The sequence below is a fragment of the Lissotriton helveticus genome, chromosome 11 (genome assembly GCF_964261635.1).
Source record: "Lissotriton helveticus chromosome 11, aLisHel1.1, whole genome shotgun sequence".
NCBI lineage: Eukaryota > Metazoa > Chordata > Amphibia > Caudata > Salamandridae > Lissotriton > Lissotriton helveticus.
In genome coordinates this window covers 869,978,589-869,999,365 of record NC_136072.1, presented here as the reverse complement: position 1 = coordinate 869,999,365, position 20,777 = coordinate 869,978,589, and positions in this window count along the sequence as shown.

Sequence of the window (20,777 nt, the reverse complement as noted above, 5' to 3'; positions counted from 1 at the left end):
AAGGAGTTCTGGTACTTGTAGTATGGCGTCAGCGCTTTTCTTGTACTTCTAGAGACGCTGGGACCTTGAGCGCTAGGGTTGGTGGACGTCGCTCGCTAATACCAAAAAGGAAAGAAGAAAGCAAAAGAACCCTGTAAGGGAATGGTTCACAATCTACAGCTTTTGACGCAGGGAGTCAGGGGAAGTGTGGGGAACTGTCACCTCTACCGTCACCAGTGTTTCGTGCCTGCACTGCTTTATTACGCTGAAGACGGCCCCGGCTCTAGCTCTTCCCGCCCCTAGGTCCCTCCAGTGCGCGGCCCCAGACCGAGGAAATGCGCCCCAGTACCTTGTGGAGCAATGTCCCTCCAGGGCTGTGGCTCGAGTTGTCGTGTTGCCAGGTAGGGTATGTTCCGTCCTCGGGTTCCGCTCCGCTCCGGTTCTTCTCCTTGGATGATGCGTCTACTTGCTCCACGTGAAGGCTTCCTGCTTTGTCCCAGGGCAACACCGAAAAAGTCCGGGCAAGCGTCCTCTCTTCGCGTTCTCCGACCGTTGGTCCTAGTGAACAACTGCTTCCTTCGGCGGCTTCCCATTTGAAGATCTCCGCCCACGTGACCTGTTCGACTCCTCTGGGAAGCCTGACACCTTAAAGGGCCAGCGCTCCTCGGACAGGCTCTGTAAATACATGCGAGGAGACGGGGAAAGATAATGGGGAAAACGTTCCAATGCAGGGTTTCCGGACTTCTCATTCTGCTCATCCTCACACACCCCTACCCCAGTTTGTTCACGGTCGGGGAACAATGGAAAACGGGAAAGGAAGTCAGCATTCGCATTCTCCGCAGCCTTCTGACGGATTACCTCAAAAGAGTATGGCTTTACGGAGAGGAACCACCTGAGAATGCGCGGGTTGTTCCCCTTATTGCGACTCATCCATAGCAATGGGGCATGGTCCGTAAAGAGCAGGAAATGGGCACCCTCCAGATAATACCGGAGTTTCTCAATTGCCCACTTAATGGCAAGGCCTTCCTTCTCAATAATTGGGTACTTCTGCTCCCTTGGAAACAGTTTCCGACTGATGAAAAGGATAGGATGTTCAATGCCTTCGGGTGAAGTTTGGGATAACACGGCACCCAGACCGTGTTCAGATGCGTCTGTGTGTAGTAGGAAGGGTCTTGAGAAATCAGGAGAGCGGAGAACAGGAGCAGTTGTTATAACTGTTTTTAAATCCTGGAAAGCCTTACTAGCACCAGGTGTGGGTTGGTGGAGGTCCCTGTTCTTGACATTCTTCTGGAGTAAATCAGTCAAGGGCGTTGCTAGCTCCGAGTATTGAGGTATGAAACGCCTATAATACCCAAGGAGCCCCAGGAACGCTTTTTTTTGTAGATGGAAAAGGGGCCTCGACTATAGCCTTCACCTTCTCTGACTGTGGCTCTATGATTCCATTACCCAAGAGATAACCCAGGTATTTTACCTTTCGAAACCCAACTTTGGATTTTTTCGCATTAATATGCAGGCCAGCAGCTTGAAGAGCGGCAAACACTTGGGTACAGTGCTTCAGATGGGTGTCCCAGTCAGGGCTGAATATGACTATGTCATCCAGGTAAGCTGAGGAGTATTCCTGGTGGTTTTGCAATACCTGGTTCATTAGTCTTTGGAATGTGGCAGGTGCCCCATGCAAACCAAAGGGTAGGACCGTGAACTCGTACAGGCCGCTAGGGGTAGCAAAGGCGTTTTTTTCTTGGTCCTCCGGTTTGAGTGGCACCTGCCAATAACTTTTGGTAAGATCAAAAGTAGTAATAAACTGAGCCTCTCCTAATTTCTCTATAAGCTCATTTACCCTAGGGATGGGGTAGGAATCACACTTAGAGATGAAATTCACAGCGCGAAAATCAATGTAAAAGCGGACGGAGCCGTCCGGTTTTGGCACTAATACTATAGGGGAAGACCAATTGCTTTTTGACGGTTTGATAACGCCTAAATCCAGCATATTCTCTACCTCCTTTTCTATTGTCTGCCTTCTCGCAGCCAGGATTCTATATGGTTTTTTCCCTGGCTGAGTGTTGATAGTATGCTCTGCTAGAGCGGTTCTCCCTGGCAAATCAGAGAAGATATGTTCAAAAGGAGTTAGGGCGTTCTGGAGGGTATTCTCCTGCTCTTTGGTTAACTCTGCATTAATTACCAATTGTTTTACTGTAGATGTAGAAGAGGAGAGGCCCTCGACGTGTTGTACATCTTGAGGGGGAGGCCTAGCCACTTCTTAAGAAGATTGATATGGTATAGTTGGCATTTTCTGGGGTTAACTTGTACCTTGTAGGACGTTAGTCCGACCTTTTCAGTCACTTTGTAGGGGCCTTGCCACCTTGACTTGGTTTTACCTATGGCAGCAGGCAAAAGGACCAAGACCCAGTCACTCACGGACAACTGTCTCCACTTCTTCCCTCTATTGTACAGTAGTTGTTGTTTTGTTTATGCCTTCTCTAGGTTGGAATCGGCAAATTCCCTTAGTTTGTGTAGTTTGGAGCGCAGACCTCTGGTACAGTCAAGAAAAGACTTTGTTTTTTCTTCCTTTTCTTGCTCCCAAACCTCTTTCGTAATTTCAAGGAGACTTCTGGGTTCTCTTCCATACAGTAGTTGGAAAGGAGAACAACCTAAGCTTGATTGAACCTGATTCCATACCACGTATAAGGCCAACAGAAGCAACATGTCCCACTCTTTCCCCTCTACAGACAAGAGTTTCTTTAGGGTCAGTTTAAGAGTGGCGTTGTAGCGTTCACATAGACCATCCGTTTGGGGATGGTAGACTGAGGTCTTGATATGGGAGATGTCCAGTGTTTTACATATTTGGTTCATTAATTTTGAAACAAAAGGCGTCGTTTGATCAGTGAGTATTTCCCTAGGGAATCCAACTCAGGAAAACAGTTCCACCAACTTGTCTGAAATATTCTGGGATGTAGGGGTTCTTAATGGGAAGGTTTCCAGATACCTCGTAGCGTAATCTACCACAACCAAGGCGTACACGTGACCCTTTTTGGTGGGTGGAAGGGGCCCAATAGGGGCCATACCAACCCTTTCAAATGGGTTACCTACAACCGGAAGAGGTTGTAAGGGAACAGCCGGGAGTTTATACAGATTCTTTTTATGGCAGACCTCACATTCCTGACAGAACTGAGGGGCATATTATCAAGGGATTTATTTCCGCTTTTATGGCTTTAAAAGCCAAGAAAGCGGAGATAAAATTATCTCCCTATCAGCAACAGGGTGCTAACACGCAAATTCACATGTTAGCACCCTTTTTCTCTACGCTTCCCCATGCATCTCTAATGAGATGCAAAGGGGGCGTTCCAGAGAAAAATAATAGGAGAAATATTGTTAAGCGACATTTCTCCTATTAACATGGATTTCGCTAACCCTATTAGTGATAAAAAAAAGCAGCGCTAACCGCGGTTAGCACTGCTTTTTTTACAACTGGTATTTTACTGACTTAGCAATGATATCCTATGGAAAGTGTATATCATGGCTAAGTTTGTGAGCCTCTATCATCAAGCTAATGCCAAACTTCAAGAGATTATCGTTAGTTTTCTAGCGATAAACTCTCATTTGGCAGTTAGAGCAAGGATTTTTATCACTTCTGAGATAAACCTTGCTAATAGCAAGTTATCTCTGCGATAATTTCCGGCGATGCTTAGCGTTAAAAAATGTGTTGCTATGCATCGTTAGCGACAAATATCACTAATCGTTGGTAATATGCCCCTTAGTGACATGGGAAAATATTCCTGGCCAATAAAAATGTTGTAACACCATCTGTATAGTCTTTTGTGCCCCTCTGTGTCCAGCCAACAGGTGCGAGTGTGCAAAGAAAAGGACCTGCTCCCTAAACGCCTGAGGCACTAACAACTGTGGGGTGTCTCCCTGCTTTCCTACCCTATACAACAGTTCATTCTGTATTTGAAAGGACGGATAAGAAGAAGAGGCCTGCTCTGCCTGTTCCCAAGCTGGGTGAAGGGTTGGGTCATTTTTATGGGAATACCTGAAACTGGTATCCAGGAGCCACGGGGCTTGAGTGAGGAGGGTGGAATGGGGTAAGGGGGAAAAGGGCGCTTCTTTAACGGTTCCTGTAAAAGAAACAAAAAGGACGGGTTATCTTGCCCTATTATCATCTGCTCTGGTAGAGTGGGGATGACTCCAAGCATGATGTCTAAGGTCTGCCCCGTAGGAAGTGTCACTGGAATTCCTATCATGGGATAGGCTCTCACATCCCCATGGACACATCTTATGGGAACCGTTCCCTTATTTACCCCTTTTGAAGGAGGTACCAAAGACTGCAGAATGACGGACTGCTTACATCCGGAGTCAAGTAGAGCTGTTACTGTTGTTCCCTCTACCTGTACACTTACGTGAAAACTAGGACCCAGTTCTGCTGAGTATAGAATGGAACGTGGTATGCATCCAATGTCCATAGGTTCTTCCTGCGGTTTCTTCCTGGGACAGATCCTAGCGATATGGCCCCACTCTCCACATTCAAAACATTGTGGGTTACGAAGTGGAGGGGGTTCTAACTTGAACGGTTTAGGTTTCACGAGCTCTAGGGTCGGTTTGACTGCTTTCTTTTCTTGTTTACCCACACTACCCATGGGTTTTGGGGTCTTGTCCGTGTCCCAAGGTAACGCCCTAGGTTGAGCTCTGTAAAACGTTGTGGCCATCTCTACTGCTTGTTCTGGGCTAAGGTGGTGATGTTGTTTAAGCCATCTCTGAATAGGATACGGGAGAGTCTCGAGATATTGTTCCAAGTATATCATTGCCATGATCTCGTCTTTGGAGTGGTTCTGGGGTTGTGCCACTTATCAGCAGCTGCCTTTAACTTGAAGTACAAGGTTTTTGGATTGTCGGAGGATGTGCCTCGTTCCTTTCGGAATTTTACCCTGTAGGCCTCAGCGTCCATACCCATGTGGTCTAGGATAAGTTCTTTAATTTCCTTGTATGGTGTGTTACCATTGGGGTTAGCTACTTGGTAGGCAGCTTGGGCTTCTCCGGTTAGGAGAGGGGCAAGGAAGAAAGGCCACTTAGCTTCGGGCCATCCAGAGGCCCGTGCCGCCCTCTCAAAATGAAGAAGAAAGGCATCGGGATCCTCTCCAGTGGCGTACTTTTGGAGGGAAACATTGGGACCGGTACGTATTTGCAGTTGAGTGGTCAGATCCCTACGATCATCAGCCACTTTCAACATCTGATCGGCGTGGTTTGCCAGGCCATCTTTTATGAGTTCCCGGTCTGCATTGGCAGAGGACATTTGTTTTTCCACCGCCCATTCCAGCTTTTCCTGGCCGCAAATTAACTGCTGAATGAGGTTTTCCATCTTGGAGGTGACCTAAGATCCCACTTCTGACACCACGTGTGGGGTGGTGGGAAGCAGACCAGGATGCGCGAGTATCTGTTGAAGTGGTTTTATTGTCAAAAGGTGTTATAGGGGCGGGGTACAGTCTGTACTTCTTGGAGTTTTTCCAACAAAAAGTCTTTAACCAGGTTGAGCACTCTTCCGGTGCAAGGAGTTCTGGTACTTGTATTATGGCGTCAGCGCTTTTCTTGTACTCCTAGAGACGTTGGGACCTTGAGCGCTAGGGTTGGTGGTCGTCGCTCGCCAATACCAAAAAGGAAAGAAGAAAACAAAAGAACCCTGTAAGGGGATGGTTCACAATCTACAGCTTTTGACGCAGGGAGTCAGGGGAAGTGTGGGAAACTGTCACCTCTACCGTCACCAGTGTTTCGTACCTGCACTGCTTTATTACGCTGAAGACGGCTCTAGCTCTCCCCGCCCCTAGGTCCCTCCAGTGCGCGGTCCCAGACCGAGGATATGCGGCCCATACCTTGTGGAGCCACGTCCCTCCAGGGCCGTGGCTCGAGTTGTCGTGTTGCCAGGTAGGGTCTGGCTGCCCGTCTGTTCCGTCCTCGGGTTCCGCTCCGCTCCGGTTCTTCTCTTCGGGTGACGCGTCTACTTGCTCCACCTGAAGGCTTCCTGCTTTGTCCCAGGACAACACCGAAAAGGTCCGGACAAGCGTCCTCTTTTCGCGTTCTCCGACCGTTGGTCCTAGTGAACAACTGCTTCCTTTGGCGGCTTCCCATTTGAAGATCTCCGCCCCACGTGACCTGCTCGACTCCTCTGGGAAGCCTGACACCTTAAAGGGCCAGCGCTCCTCGGGCAGGCTCTGTAAATACATGAGAGGAGACGGGGAAAGATAATGGGGAAAACGTTCCAATGCAGGGTTCCGGACTTCTCATCCTGCTCATCCTCACAGTTAGCCTCCGTGTCTTTAATGAAATCCAGATTCTCCGGTCATGTTAATAGGAGAATCGCAATTCTTGGCTCTACACTTACATACATGCTAGGTGCACTTAGGTACATCTAATTAGGCTTGTATCGTAGGAGTACGTTTTACTACTGTCATGTATTTATATACCTGCCTGTATTCATTGCTTTAACACTATGGTAGAAATCTACCATCCTTTTACTCTGTTGGTGCTTATAATCATTTATATCTGTTTCTGTCTAATGGTTGTTTCAGCACACCTATTTTACACTAGAATGACGCTGGTTCAATAAATTCTTATTGAAAAATGTCCCCAATGTTTATTCTGTGTATCTTTCTCTGAGACACAGTGAACACGAGTGACTGAGTGAAAAGTACTGTACTGTTCTCACGATCCCTGATGGGACAGAGTTGTCATGTTCGATAGTTGTCAAGACCTATTCTCTCATTGGTAAGAGGGGTTTACAGTGGTACAGTGAGCTAGCTGGTATACAGGCAAACATACCCAGTGGGGGAGTCTGGAATCAATCTGGACACCAATCCCGCTGTTTATGTTGTCTAAATGTGCAAATCCTATAGGTTTATAGGAACTACAGGACACGGGATATGCTTAGTTTGCATGACTTTTCTCTTGACTGCCTCTAACCATGGAGTTGAAGCACATTGTCTATCTCTTTTCTCTGTGAAGTGGGTAAGTGGGTCATCTAGTATAGTGGCTTTGGTGATCAGCTGGACCTTCAGAAGCATTGGTTTGAAGAGAAGTTTCCAGGCTCAATGTCTCCCCATGACAAATGAGGTGTCCCTTTGATATTTTTTTCGTGATTGCCTGTCTGGAATTCACTTCCCCACTGCCAGTCAGGCCTATTACCTTTTTGGAATCTGTATGAAGCTGCTTGTTTCCCCGAGGGAAATTTCACTGCATATATGGTTTCATGGTTTGATGAAAGAGACACGTACACAGTAAAGAGGTGGAGTGAAAGAAAAACTGTCTCACTTCACCCTGAGGAAGCAGTATGAATTTAGACAGATGGTAAGCACAGTAATTACGTGATTGAGTAATTAATTTATTTTCAAAAGGAAGATTATAACTTCTTTTCTCTTCTTATCTTATCCCCCGCTCTAGTCAGCAGCTCAGCAGCAAAGACAAGCTCAAAGGGGCTAGGGCTAAAAAAAACACACGACGAGTGGCCTGCAACCCAAAACATTTCTATTGCCGCTCTATGTTACTGCACTCCAATTCCAGAAAAAAAGAAAGGGATTGAATATCATTCTTACCAGGTATCAGTGTTTTCTTTCTCCCCATACCACTGTTTGGTCTTAATGTGGCACTCATGGGAACTGTCTGCACCTTAGGGTTGTGGCAGCTCTGCACATCTAGTCAAAGCTTAGCAGCCAATTTCAGAAATCAGACTTGTGCATATGAAACAAGCAGCTTCAGAACTGCTACAGAGCTACTTTCTACTTTCTCATGTCTCTGGCAACAGCAAACGTAGGGAGCCCTGTGTAGTAAATTACTTCTCTATTGTTCTCCACTGAATAGAATGTCCATGACATGACATGACATCATAGAATGCCTGGGTGTCTCTCTGGCTCACAGTGTCAGTTAGTCAACTCAGGCTGAGCTGCTTGGAGCTTGCTCCGGGTGGGGCTACATCTGTACTTCCTATCTTCTCCTACTCATCTATCCTAGAAGCAAGCTACAATAAAGGATTACCTAACTATACAGCTGGACTGTGTATCTTCCTTTACCACACCCTGCCCACTGGGCTCAACCATGGCTGTCTGATGCAGGGGCTGCATAGGCCAGCCCCCCAAATTAATATCTGTTTTCACCTCATCATCCACGTTGGATGTATGATGTTACCACGCAATCAAAATGATCGCGGTACATCACAACGCAGCTTTTACAACGCAAGTCGTTACAACGACTTGCGCTGTAGGGTGCTGGACTTAGGAATAGTATGATTTACTATTCCAACTCCAGCCTATGTACAGTAGGGAAGGTGTTGGAATAGTAAATCTACTATTCCTTAGTCTAGAGCGCCCTCCAGTGCAAGTCGTAGTAACGACGTGCGTTGTAACATCTGCGTTGTGATGGCACTGTGGTGTTTTGACCGCGTTGTAAAGGTTGTTTACCTCCACCTTAGATTGTATTTGATTTTTTGGAAGTCACTGTGTCCATACTGATTTTTCACATTGATTACAAGTGCCTTGATAATTGATAACCACTATGCAAACATCTGTTTGCACAGTTATCCCATGATAGGAGTGTACCATAGCTGATAATTACTTTGCACAATTAAGTCCTATTGTGGCTTGCTGTGTAGCTCCCACATGATGTGATGGAACAGAGTTGAATAGATGCTTTGTGGGAGCTGTCACATTGCAGTTATAACCAAGTTGAACTTCTAAAAACATCTGTCTGCATCTCATATATATAGATATATAGCTACTACCTGAAGCCTAACCCAACCAAGCCAGTATTTCTATTTTTACCAGGAACAACAAGCAGGAAAGCGTACAAACCTTGCTAAATCTTTTAAACCCCAACTTTAGTGGTACAGATCCACGTAATTGCCTCCCAGACTCCACGCTGACACCCTTAAGACACATTCTACAAACTAAAGCACATCTCATTCTTGGCTGGAGGAAATTCAATTACTCCCATTCTGATGGAACTGCATTGGCTCCCCTTGTTAGTCCACACCATTTTCAACCAGGTGCATAATTTACAAAGCCATCATGACCAGCACCCTTGCTTATCATATAGATAGGCTCACCATCTCTGATGGCTCACAGCACACCTGCAGCTTGACTATAATCAGACTGAAGACTAAGAAGATAAAAAACAGAAAAAATAAGTCAGCAAGCCTTTTTAATGTATGCACCCAGGATCTGAAACAACATCCCTGGATCCATAAGGACCAACTGACAATGCTCCAATTTAGGAAAATGTTGAAGACATGCCTCTTTAAAGAGCACTACATTAGCTCTGTTTATTTATAGACTTAAAACTTAAATATTTAGAGGAGAGCAACTGGTCCCAGAAAATGTAAATAGTACATCGTTCATCCTAGATATAGTATCTAAAAGAGCTGACTGATAATATGATCGAATATATGGCAAAGCTTAACAACCATACTCGTTATCTAATTGGATGTCAGAAAAAATCAAAGAATCACGCTGATTATTCTAAATAAATCATCAAGTCAATTTGGCATAAATAATCATACACGCCTTAATGGGGACATTGGCATTTAAAAAATACACAAGGGTAGAACAGACAATCTTATCTAAGCCACTCTACCTGTGATTGACAGAGGCAAAGAGTTCCACTTACAGAAAAACTTTGAACTCTAACTATTGTTTCCATATAATTTAATTTAAATTGATCATTATAAGTTGATGTAACATAGATCGCTAGATATCTAATTGGGAGTATGGGTTTTATGCCTAAATCACAAGCTCTGCGGGAGATCAACACTGGCAGCAATGACTAAAAGGGTGTGTGATTTCCCTTGATTAACTTTATAGCCCCCAAGCAATGAAAGTTCCTGAATCCTTTAATACAAATGTCAGATATTAGATTTCTCAATTCTCAAATAAATAACCAGACCATCAGCATACATTTTATAACTTTTGATACATGGGAGCAGGTAAACAAATGTTATTATTTTTACAGATGGCGATCGCTAGGAGCTTGATGAATAGAGGAAATAAAATTGGAGACAGTGGGCGCTCTTGTTAAGTCCCATGCTTAATGTTGATTCTCCCTGCCTCATCTCTGTTAGATATTTTTGAAGCTGAGACAATTTCATAGAGCTTTTTAAGAATCAATATCAAAGGCTTTGGAAATGAAAGAGCTTCCAAAATACGAAAAAGAGCCCCCAATTTGCTAAATCAAAAGCTTTCTACACATTTAACATTATTATTGTGGTTTTTAAAATACTTTGTGAAAACTAATCAATAGCTTTGATCAGGAAAACAGTGTTTGCTGATATTGACCTATTGAATGAAAACCCATTTTGATTAAGGTGTACCAATCTTAGTACAAGGGACATGATCTTATTAGAAACGATTAGCAATAATGTTTGCAGAAATCCTATATTCAGAATGTATTAAACTGATTGGGTGATGGAAATTTGGATTGTCAGCAGGATTCTTGTTTTTCAAAATGCTCAAGTCAAGTCAAGTCAAATAATTTATATAGCGCACTACATACCCAGAGGGTCTCAAGGCGCTTGAGGAAGGGTGGGGAATTATTTGTCGAAAATCCAGGTTTTAAGCTGCTTTCTGAAGGCTGGGTGGTTTTGAGTGAGGCGGAGGTGAATTGGAAGGGAGTTCCATGTTTGAGCCGCTAGGTAGGAGAAGGATCTTTCCCCCATGGTGGATTTGTTGATGCATGGAACGGCAGCGAGGGCTTGGTTGGAGGAACGTAGTTGGCGGGAGGGGGAGTAGAAGGATAATCGCGTGTTGAGGCATTCTGGTCCAAGTTCGTAGAGTGCTTTGTGTGCATGAGTTAGGAGGCGGAACGTTATCCTCTTATTGACAGGGAGACAGTGGAGGTCTTTTAGGTGACCGGAAATGTGGTCTTTACGCGGGATGTCTAGTATGAGTCTGGCTGATGCGTTTTGGATGCGTTGGAGTTTTCTCTGAAGTTTAGCGGTGGTACCGGCGTATAGGGTGTTTCCGTAGTCCAGGCGGCTTGTAACTAGTGCGTGGGTGACCGTTTTTCTAGTTTCGGTGGGGATACAGCGAAATGTTTTTTTGAGCATGCGGAGGATGTTGAAGCAAGATGATGAAACTGCGTTGACTTGTCTGGTCATCGAGAGAGAGGAGTCCAGGATGACGCCCAGGTTCCGTGCGTGGTCCGTTGGGATGGGTGCTTTTCCTAGGGCAGCTGGCCACCAAGAATCGTCCCAGGCGGAAGGGGAAGTACCTAAGATGAGGACTTCTGTTTTGTCTGAGTTCAGTTTCAGGCGGCTGTGCTTCATCCACTCGGCTACTTCTTTCATTCCTTCATGTAGGTTGGTTTTAGCGGTGTTTGGGTCTTTGGTGAGGGAGAGGATCAGCTGAGTGTCATCAGCGTAGGAGATGATGTTGAGGTTGTGTTGGCGTGCGATGGCCGCGAGGGGGCTCATGTATACGTTGAAGAGGGTGGGGCTGAGTGAAGAGCCTTGTGGTACGCCGCAGATGACTTCGGTGGCCTCCGACTTGAACGGTGGGAGGCGGACTCTCTGAGTTCTTCCGGCGAGGAACGAGGTGATCCAGTCCAGTGCTTTTCCTTGTATTCCGATGTTGTTGAGGCGTTGTAAAAGGGTGCTGTGGCAGACTGTGTCGAAGGCTGCGGAGAGGTCAAGGAGGATGAGGGCGACTGTGTCTCCATTGTCAAGTAGTGTTCGAATGTCATCTGTTGTTGCGATGAGGGCGGTCTCAGAGCTGTGTTTGGCTCGGAAGCCGGACTGTGATGAGTCGAGGGATTTGTTGGCTTCGAGGAAGGCGGCGAGCTGGTTGTTGACTGCTTTCTCGATGACTTTGGCCGGGAATAGTAGTAGCGAAATGGGGCGGTAGTTTTTGAGTTCTGTGGGATCAGCTGTGGGTTTTTTCAGGAGGGCGCTGAGTTTGGCGTGTTTCCAGCTTTCCGGAAAGGTGGCGGATTTGAAGGAGCAATTGATGACGTCTTGGAGATAGGGTGCTATGATGGAGTCTGCTTTGTTGAAGATGTGGTGAGGGCATGGGTCTGTGGGGGATCCTGAGTGGATGGAGTTCATCAGGCGGATGGTGTCCTCAGTGGAGATTGGGTTCCAGTCATTAAGGATGTTCAAGGGGGGTGAAGGTACGGTAGAAGGTTGGGTGGGTTGGTCTCCGGGTTGGTTGTTGAAGCTGTTGTGGATGTCTGCGATTTTGTCGTGGAAGAACGAAGCTAGGGAGTCGCAAAGGGTTTGAGAGGGAGTGATGTCGTTGGAGTTGGCAGTGGGGTTGGTAAACTCTTTGACGATGTTGAATAGTTCCTTGCTGTTGTGGGCGTTGTTGTCTAGTCGGTCTTTGAATGCTGCTTTCTTGGCAGTTCGGATCGGTTGGTGATCAAATGCTGATCAATGTAGCTTCCACAAAAGAAACTGGTGCTTTCTTACCCCGTAAGACTGAGTTGAATAGTTTTACTGTAGGAAGTTGACTCTTTATAGTGCACTAAAAAGAAGTACACTGTGCAGAAAGTCCAGTGGATCCCAGATTGGCTTACAGAGGCACAAGTAGTTAACTCTGAAAGCTCCCATTTTTGGGCAGTGTGGGCGGGCAGTTAGACTTATCAGAGGGTAATGCTAAGCATTTGCTGTCCTCAAAGAGGCAACAAATGAGACACACAGTCAAGAATAAATCCGAGACCACTTTGAAAAAAATAAAGTATCTTTAGATTTGTTTTGGGAGGTAGACTGAAATCTATCTTAAACTCCACAAAAATGACAGCATTGTCTGAGAATCTATGAGGCATTAAGCAGAGGTATATCTAGCTAAGAAACATGTAAAAGTTTTCCGAAGGCGATTTTGTTTCACAAATGATCTAACAAGCCAAACTCAGTTTCAAGAGTTGAAAAAATGCTGCAGTTTTAGTTATAGATTACTTTTACATTTTCTTGAAGCAACAAGCTCACGGGTCTTCTTAAAAATAAAATCCCAAACAAACAATTTTCTTCATATACGACAGATTGTTTCTAACACCTGCTCATATGCATAAGATTCACAACACAAATACCATTACTTGTTGGACGTGCTCTCAGGTCAACGCTAACTTGAAACACATGCTCTTTACATGCCCATATGTTTGCAAATTTTGGAAACAGGCTTGGTCTCATATTAACATAATTCTTAACACTCAAGCCCCTCTTTCTCTTACAAACCTGTTTTTAGGAAGCTTATCCACTGACTGGAAGAGATCACTATCACAATCTCAAACACAACTTATAGACTTGTTACTAGCAGTCACTTTTCTGCAGATAACTAAAAATTGGAAAGATGCTTCAAAATTGTCCTATCTAGCTTGGTGGTATGCTATTTGTCACAACCATTGCTTAGACACAGCTCTGGTACATCCCATTACTCTAGCTAAAAAGAGATTACAATGATGGTGCCCTATCACGCAATTCCTAGATAATAGTGCGAAAAAATCCTCTACCCCTCACACCTCAATACAAGAAGTTACAAATCCTTCCTTGACTTCCTATATACTGAATATGACATTGTTTATTATACTATTTCAGTAGTGTGCATAAAGTTATATATTTGTAGCATGTATTACAATACTAAGATCCCTATGAGCCAAATCTTTATATTCTTACTGTATTTATATTTCTCATTGTATTCTTTATATTTTTTCTCCATTGTAATTGCACAATACCATTATTCTTTATTTCTTTTTCTCATACTTCTGGGATCTTTTTTGATCACTTGTACAAAGTATTGATACTGTCTCGCTATTGCTTTTCTCAATAAACTTACTTTATGAAACTTAAAAAAATGAAATCCTTACCCATATTAATAGGATTCAATTATATTTTACTTCAGAGAATGCCCAAAGAAAATGACCACCACTCTAGCAGCAGCACTAGCAGATAGAAGTGAAGCATGTGGAACCCAGTTAGGGGTTGAAAGCTTAGGGTAGTTAGGTTTCAAGTAGCTTTCCTTGAGAAACAGTACATCTGAATATATTTCTTTATCCAACTTATGGCATCTTGATACTACTGTTAATGTTGCATTATACAACGTTAACTGCTCCCATGATATACCTGCATTGTATCCATTGAGATTACTGTGAAGAAATAAAAAGACATTTCCACTCACTAATCACTACCATATTTCCATTATTACCACAACTGTGCAAACATTTACCAATCATTCTCCTTCTCGCACCAACCCCTCCACCCACTGCAACCAAAAGAATAGTGCCTGCTCCAAACCTTAAGGAGAAAAGGACGCACCCTTTGTTGTAAGGTACCATGAAACTGCACCAACAAACATTTGTCAATGGGGGAGGAACCTATCCCTACATTAGTGGTCAAAACACAAATAAAGGAAAGAACCCAAATATGAAAACTGAAACTTTAACAAGAATTATTCAAACATACACAAAGCATATCATGTTTGGTTAAAAATGTTATTATTGATTTTAGTTAGGTACATCTTCAACTTATTCAGCTTATCACAGCGACCACTAATGTGAGTCATAACACAGGAAAGCAACTACTTCATAGAGTGCCCCTCCAGCACATGTGCTGCAAACATGACTCAGTACTACATAATGCAGGATTGACAGTGCTACAGATCACAGTATGTATCTCAGCAAACAACCAATAACCTGGTCAGCCACCCAAAATCTACCATCTATGATCTAGTCTCTCCTCAACGGGGATGGCACCTCATCACTGATCCCTCTCAGGGATTGAGTCCACCCATAGTGTCTGTTCAGGGTGCTTGAATGCTTCCAGAAGCTTGTTCCAAGTCTCTGCGGTGGGCTATTTCTGACACACGCTGCCATTCTTCAGTCACAGTGCTGCTTGCTCACTCCTCACCCATTGAGCCACATCTCTCTTACATTGCGCAATGGATGGGTCCCTGTCTGGCCTCCCGTTCATAATGATAAGATGTTTGGATGAGGTTAGTGCAAGCAATAGAAACCTAGATCCCACCCGTTGCTTTGTTGCCGACATGGTGAGTTGAGATAGACAAATTTGAGACAGTTGTGGTACCTTCTACCTACGTGCTCCCTAACCATGTGAATAAAATATGCTGGTGCTTGCTCACATTTGGAACAGTTATATATCATGGTAAAGGCCATTTGTGATAGCTAGGGTATTAAATATGATGTGGGCAATTCATTGAATTGGGTTTATTTCAGCTTTGCATTGTGGGAGACCCTCCGTGCGCTCTCCAATGCCATTGCCCATTGCTTGTTGGTGAGCTTTTTCTAGATTTGGGTTTCTCATTGGGTACACAGTGCATGCAATGGAGGTAAAACCTGTGAAGGAGTGTCTTATAAAACCAAGATATTAGCCTGCCTCTCCGCTCATGGTGAACAACAGCTGCAGTGCTTTAGTGTAGTGGGTTTGGTTTGCCTCATAGTTCTTGCATCACTTCCACCAGTCTCTCATATAGGAGGCAGTGTGAGGCAGGAAGGTCCGTCTCCTCCATCATTTCCTGGTCTATGTGGAGTATCCCCTATTTATAGCAGTCCGCTACTGTGAAGTCCTCTCAGGGGATTCTACAAGGCTGCAGGCCTGATCTGCAGCAGATCCCGAGTTGGATTAAGGGCCACACCTCTTGTTATATAGTGACACTTGTGCCAGCATCTCACTGCAATTGCTCCCGGTAGTGTCAGGTCACCCATGGCTTGTTTGTCTCCCAACAGAAATGGAAGCAGGTCTCAGGGTAATAAATTGCTCCTGAGTGCTGCCAAGTTTTTCAGATTCTGTTCTTATAACCATCTGGCTGCCCACTGCAGTTAGAAGGCAAAAATAATGAGCCTCACAGTGCCTTTAGGATCACCAAGGAGCCTCTGTATTGCCCAGTTCGCCAAAGGAAATTCCACAGTAACTTCTAAAGGACCCTGAACCAGCCCATTCCAAACCACACCAGGAGGTTGGCAAAGCAATATAGCAGTCATGGAAACATGATCATCTTGATCAGAGTCACTCTGCCTATCACTGTCAACGGGAACCCTCTCCAGCAGTCCTACCATTTGTTCATGCCTTTAGGATCACCAAGGAGACTCTGTATCGCCCAGTCCCCCACAGGAAATTCCACAGTAATTTCTCAATGACTCTGAACCAGCCCATTCCGACCTACACCAGGAGATTGGCAAAGCAATACAGTAGTCGTGGAAACATGATCATCATGATCAGAGTCACTCTGCCTATCTCAGTCAGGCGGAACCCTCTCCAGAAGTCCAGGCATCCCCTAAGAGATTGGAATGTTGCCCCTCAGTTGCCCTCCAAAGGTCTTCATCGCTATGGTATACTCTGACACCCAGATAACGAATGATGTATTCACACCAACCGATGGCCCTATCCTCCAAAGCCTCTGTAGTCTTTCTGCCCTGTGGGGATAATGGAAACACACTAGTCTTCTGCCAGTTCATGCGGAGTCCAGCGACCCTCCACATCTTGTCCAGTAGAGGTAGAATTACAGCCAAGTCTGTGTGGTCATCCCTACATAATATTATCATGTTGTCTGCGTAAAGAGAGATGGAGTGTATACCATCAGCCAGCTTCTCTCCTTTCCAGGCATGTACCACTCTTACTATAGTCATAAAGGGAGCCATAGTCCACATGAAGTGCATTGACAAGAGCGGGCATTCTGCCTACCTGCCACTACTCTGCCTACCGGCGCGCACTTGGGCAGTCGATTGAGTGTGCACAAGGTTAGAAATTTGATCGGACAGCTGACAAGGTTCAAATTGTCCTACCCCACATTGAAGAACAGCCAGCTCAACAAATTAAATGCAGTCTCCAGATCAATAGATAATGCCATTGATGACCCCCTATGTTCCGCTGGTATCTCCTGTATGACACAAAAGAGGTTCCTAATGTTGTCAGATGTGCTGAGCCCCGAGATAAACCCATTGTTAAATTTGGGGGTCTCTAGTTGGCACAGGTAGGCATTTGTGACAAATATGGACTCTTGCCTCTAGTCAGGATAAGGGGATTACACTCCTAAAATAACCCCTGCTCACCCCCTTGGTAGCTTGGCACGAGCAGACAGGCTTATCTCAGAGGCAGTGTGGTAAGCATTGGTGACCACATACAGTAACCAAGTGACAACACTACAAATGGACACCACACAGGTTTTACATCAAAAATAAGTATACTTTTTATAGAGTTACCACAAGACCACAAGCGACAAAAATACACAATACTGTTACTTTAAGATGGTAGATTTAGCTTAGTTCAGTTCAGTTCTTAAGATGCAACACTTTGCGTCAATGTACCTTACGATGCTTTGCGCTTCCACAAAAAGCAATGTTGCAGTGATGGAAATGCTGTGAAGTCCAGCACAGCTGCAGGCACTTCATGAAGACTTTTAGGAAGCTGGTTGGTGAAGTCTGTTGTCCCTGTGACTTCAGCAGGAGGCAAGCTCTGTTTCACGCCCTTGGAGATCCTTATCAAGTTGAAAGTAAAGCACACACTGTTCTTTCTCCTTTCTTTGGCAGTCAGGCAACCACTGCAGGCCAATCCCCCAAACAGCACTTCAGCTCAGGGATAGACTCTCCTCAGTTTCTTCAGGTTCCTCTCCTCATCAAAGGTTTCTTCTTGTAGTCCAAAGTGATCTAATTTCTTGGGATCAGGGTCCCAATATTTATACCCCAAAATCCTTGGTTCTCTGAGGGGAGAGGGGCCTTTGCTCAGTCCAAACGAGTTCTGAAGCACTCTGTTTACCTGACTTCTCCTTTCCTTTCACACTGCAGGGCAGGCACATCAGATGCCCCACAGGAGGTGGAGCCAGCATTGTGGAAGGCAAGTACAGTCCTGGAGCACTCTGTTTAAAGGACTCCTACTCTTCTTTCAGTGTGCAGGGCAGATATATCAGCCGCTCCCCAGGGGGTGGAGCCAGCATTGTGGAAGGCAGGCACAGCCCTATTCAAGGTTCAGGTGCAACTCCTCCCTCCCATCTAGGTACAGATCTCTCTATTCACCACTGGGCTGACACATCATGTCTCTTGGAATAACCCACTCCTGTCACTCACAAAACCAGACAAAGGAATACACAACTTAGCAGAGGCAGGCTTGAAAGGTTAGGCAAGCAAATACTAGTACTTCCTAAAAGTGGTATTTGCAAACACAGAATGTTAATACCACCTTCACTAAAAGATGCATTTTTTCATTCTGAGTTCAGGCATACTAAATTCGAATTTCTACTATGTTCTCTGAGACAATTAGGATTAGAAACATGTAATAATTTAACAGACCATTCTGGCCTATGGAGAACAGGTAGCCTTGCAATAGTGAAAAACGAAAATGGCTGTAATTCACTATTAGGACATGCCACACACATCAGGGCTTGTCCTACCTTATACTTACAATGCGCCCTGCCCATGGGCCTACCATAGGGGTGACTGATGTGAAGAAAAGGGAAGGTTTAGGGATTGGCAAGTGGGTGCACTTGCCCAGTCAGCATGACAGTACCAGACTGCATGCAGGCTCTGCCAAGCCAGACCTTAGACACATTTTAAAAGGCTGCTTCTGTGGGTGGGACAAACAGTGCTGCAGGCCCACTAGCAGCATTTGGATTTACACACCCTGGGCACACTCAGTGCACTAGACTAGGGTCAGGCATGTAAACCAAATAGCCAAACATGGAACTACTGATTACTACATCAATTTACAATAGGGAACACTTGCACTGTGGCACTGGTAGCAGTGGCACAGTGCCCAAAAGCATCTAACACCAGCAAAAATGCATGATACAACAGCAAAAATGGAAGGGAGACCCACGACAATGGTGCCAGGTCTAACACCCATTATATGCTAAAGGCAGGTTGTTAGAGCCTTGCAATAAGGGGTGGTAAGAAGTCACCTGTATTGGATCATTGTGTTGTTTTGGAAGGGAAACCCCTAGGGCCTTGCCCATTACCAAGTCATCTATGGCAGCCTTAATCTCTGCCTACATGATGGGGCCTCCGTAACTGTCTCTATAGTCATCTGCAGCCTGTGAAAGCCTGAAGCGGGACAAAATGGTATCTGTACCTGAGTCCAGGACTTGCAGGCCCATCTTGTATAGGGTTCAGTATTGATCAAGGAACACATTGCTGATATCATGTTGTGCAGGCTTGAGGTGACGCAGAGAGTCTTTAATCAATGTATCCAGCCCCCCTCTCTTTTCAGAGATCAGTAACCAGACCAGGAGTCACCCTGACTTATCACCCTTAGTGTGCTGACGTGCCAGATATTCTCTGTAACGAAACGTCTGGAGATGGTCCACTAGGGTGGCATAGCTCTCCTTTTCAGTCCCATATTGTGCTACATGTTCTGGGTTGGTCAAAATCTCCCTCTCTAGTTCTCTGAGAGTGTGTTCCTGCGCTATTAGCTCCCTCTCAAGTATTTTTCAGATCACCACAGCTGCTCAAACAGAATGCCGCTTCACTACAGTTTTAATTGCCTCCCACTCCACTCTGTGGGAAAATGCTGTCCCCTCATTCTCCACAAGATATGTGAGAATAACCTGTCTTAATTCCTCCAAAATGGCATATTCAGTAACAGTTTAGCTTGGAGTCAGAATGCGCTTGACAGCAATGAAGGACAGTCGCTTCTTTTGCACAGACACTTTGTGGTTGTCCATCATGAAAGACCCAGTGAGCTGTTCCTGTTTTAGGATAATGTCTCTGTCTCAGTTGTGCAGCAAGCTTACCAATATTAGTCTCTGTAGACCACCCAGAGGGGGGAAGTGCGCAGTGACATGATGAACCCAATACAGGGTGAAGTACTTAGTGAGTGCTTTGGGGTCATCCTCTCCACCAGCCATGTCTCCAGATATGACACCATGTCCTGGCCCTGCACCCCCTCTGGCATCCCCATGATCCATATGTTGCTCCAGTGATTGCGCCCCTCAACGTCGTCCTGCCTGTGCAACAGGGCACATAATTGTTGTGACAGCCTTGCCACTGTATTATCCACATGGGTCATGCAAGGTTTTCGTTTCACCAAATGCACGCTTAACTCGTTCACCTTATCAGCCAGGTTCCCCTGGTGCTGGTGGAGGAGTCCCAAATCAGCTACCACCTCTTCTATTCTCGTTTCCAGGGTCTCACTGGAGTTCCCATTGACTGCCAATACTTTGTTTAGCTTGTGGGGTTTGCTTCCCGGATCACTCATCTGCAATTCCTGTGTCTGGGACTTGTCCTGGCTGTCGTCTTGTATTGGATGGTGCGGCCTGTCCCCAGGTTTGGCCGGTGTCCCCCTAGGCAGCCTCCCTCTATGTTGTATAATCATTGGGACGGTGTCTGGGCTCCAAGCCCTCTGTGAGTGAGTCTCTTGCTGCCAGTGAGGGCAAGTGTGTACAGTACATAAGCACAGTGTGCAGCCAGTGCCTTGCCCAAACTGGGCCTGCAGGCACTAGGACTGTCCCGGGAAATCACTGTGTGCCTCAGTGCAGCAAGGTCGCACAGTTCACAATCCAGTCCCTCATGCCACCCCATATAGCTCAAGTGCTCCTCCCACAAGACAAGCACTCAGCCGGCTACTGCACCCGTGAGGGGTCAGCAAACTATTCGCAGAAAGACCTTCAGGCCCTCAGTTTCATCTTGCTCACTTTTGTAGTCACAAAGGATCCCCCATCAGTCCCCCGCCACTCAGCCTGCATTTGTGCAGTCTCCACCTCACCTGTCAACTATCACCTTGGGGCTCCTCTCTCTTTCACTCCCTCTGGGGCCTCCCATGTGCACAGGTCAGTGTTCTGGTATTTAACTCAGGAGGGCCACCCGCTCACATCAATCAATGCTCCGTGCCGCCCCAG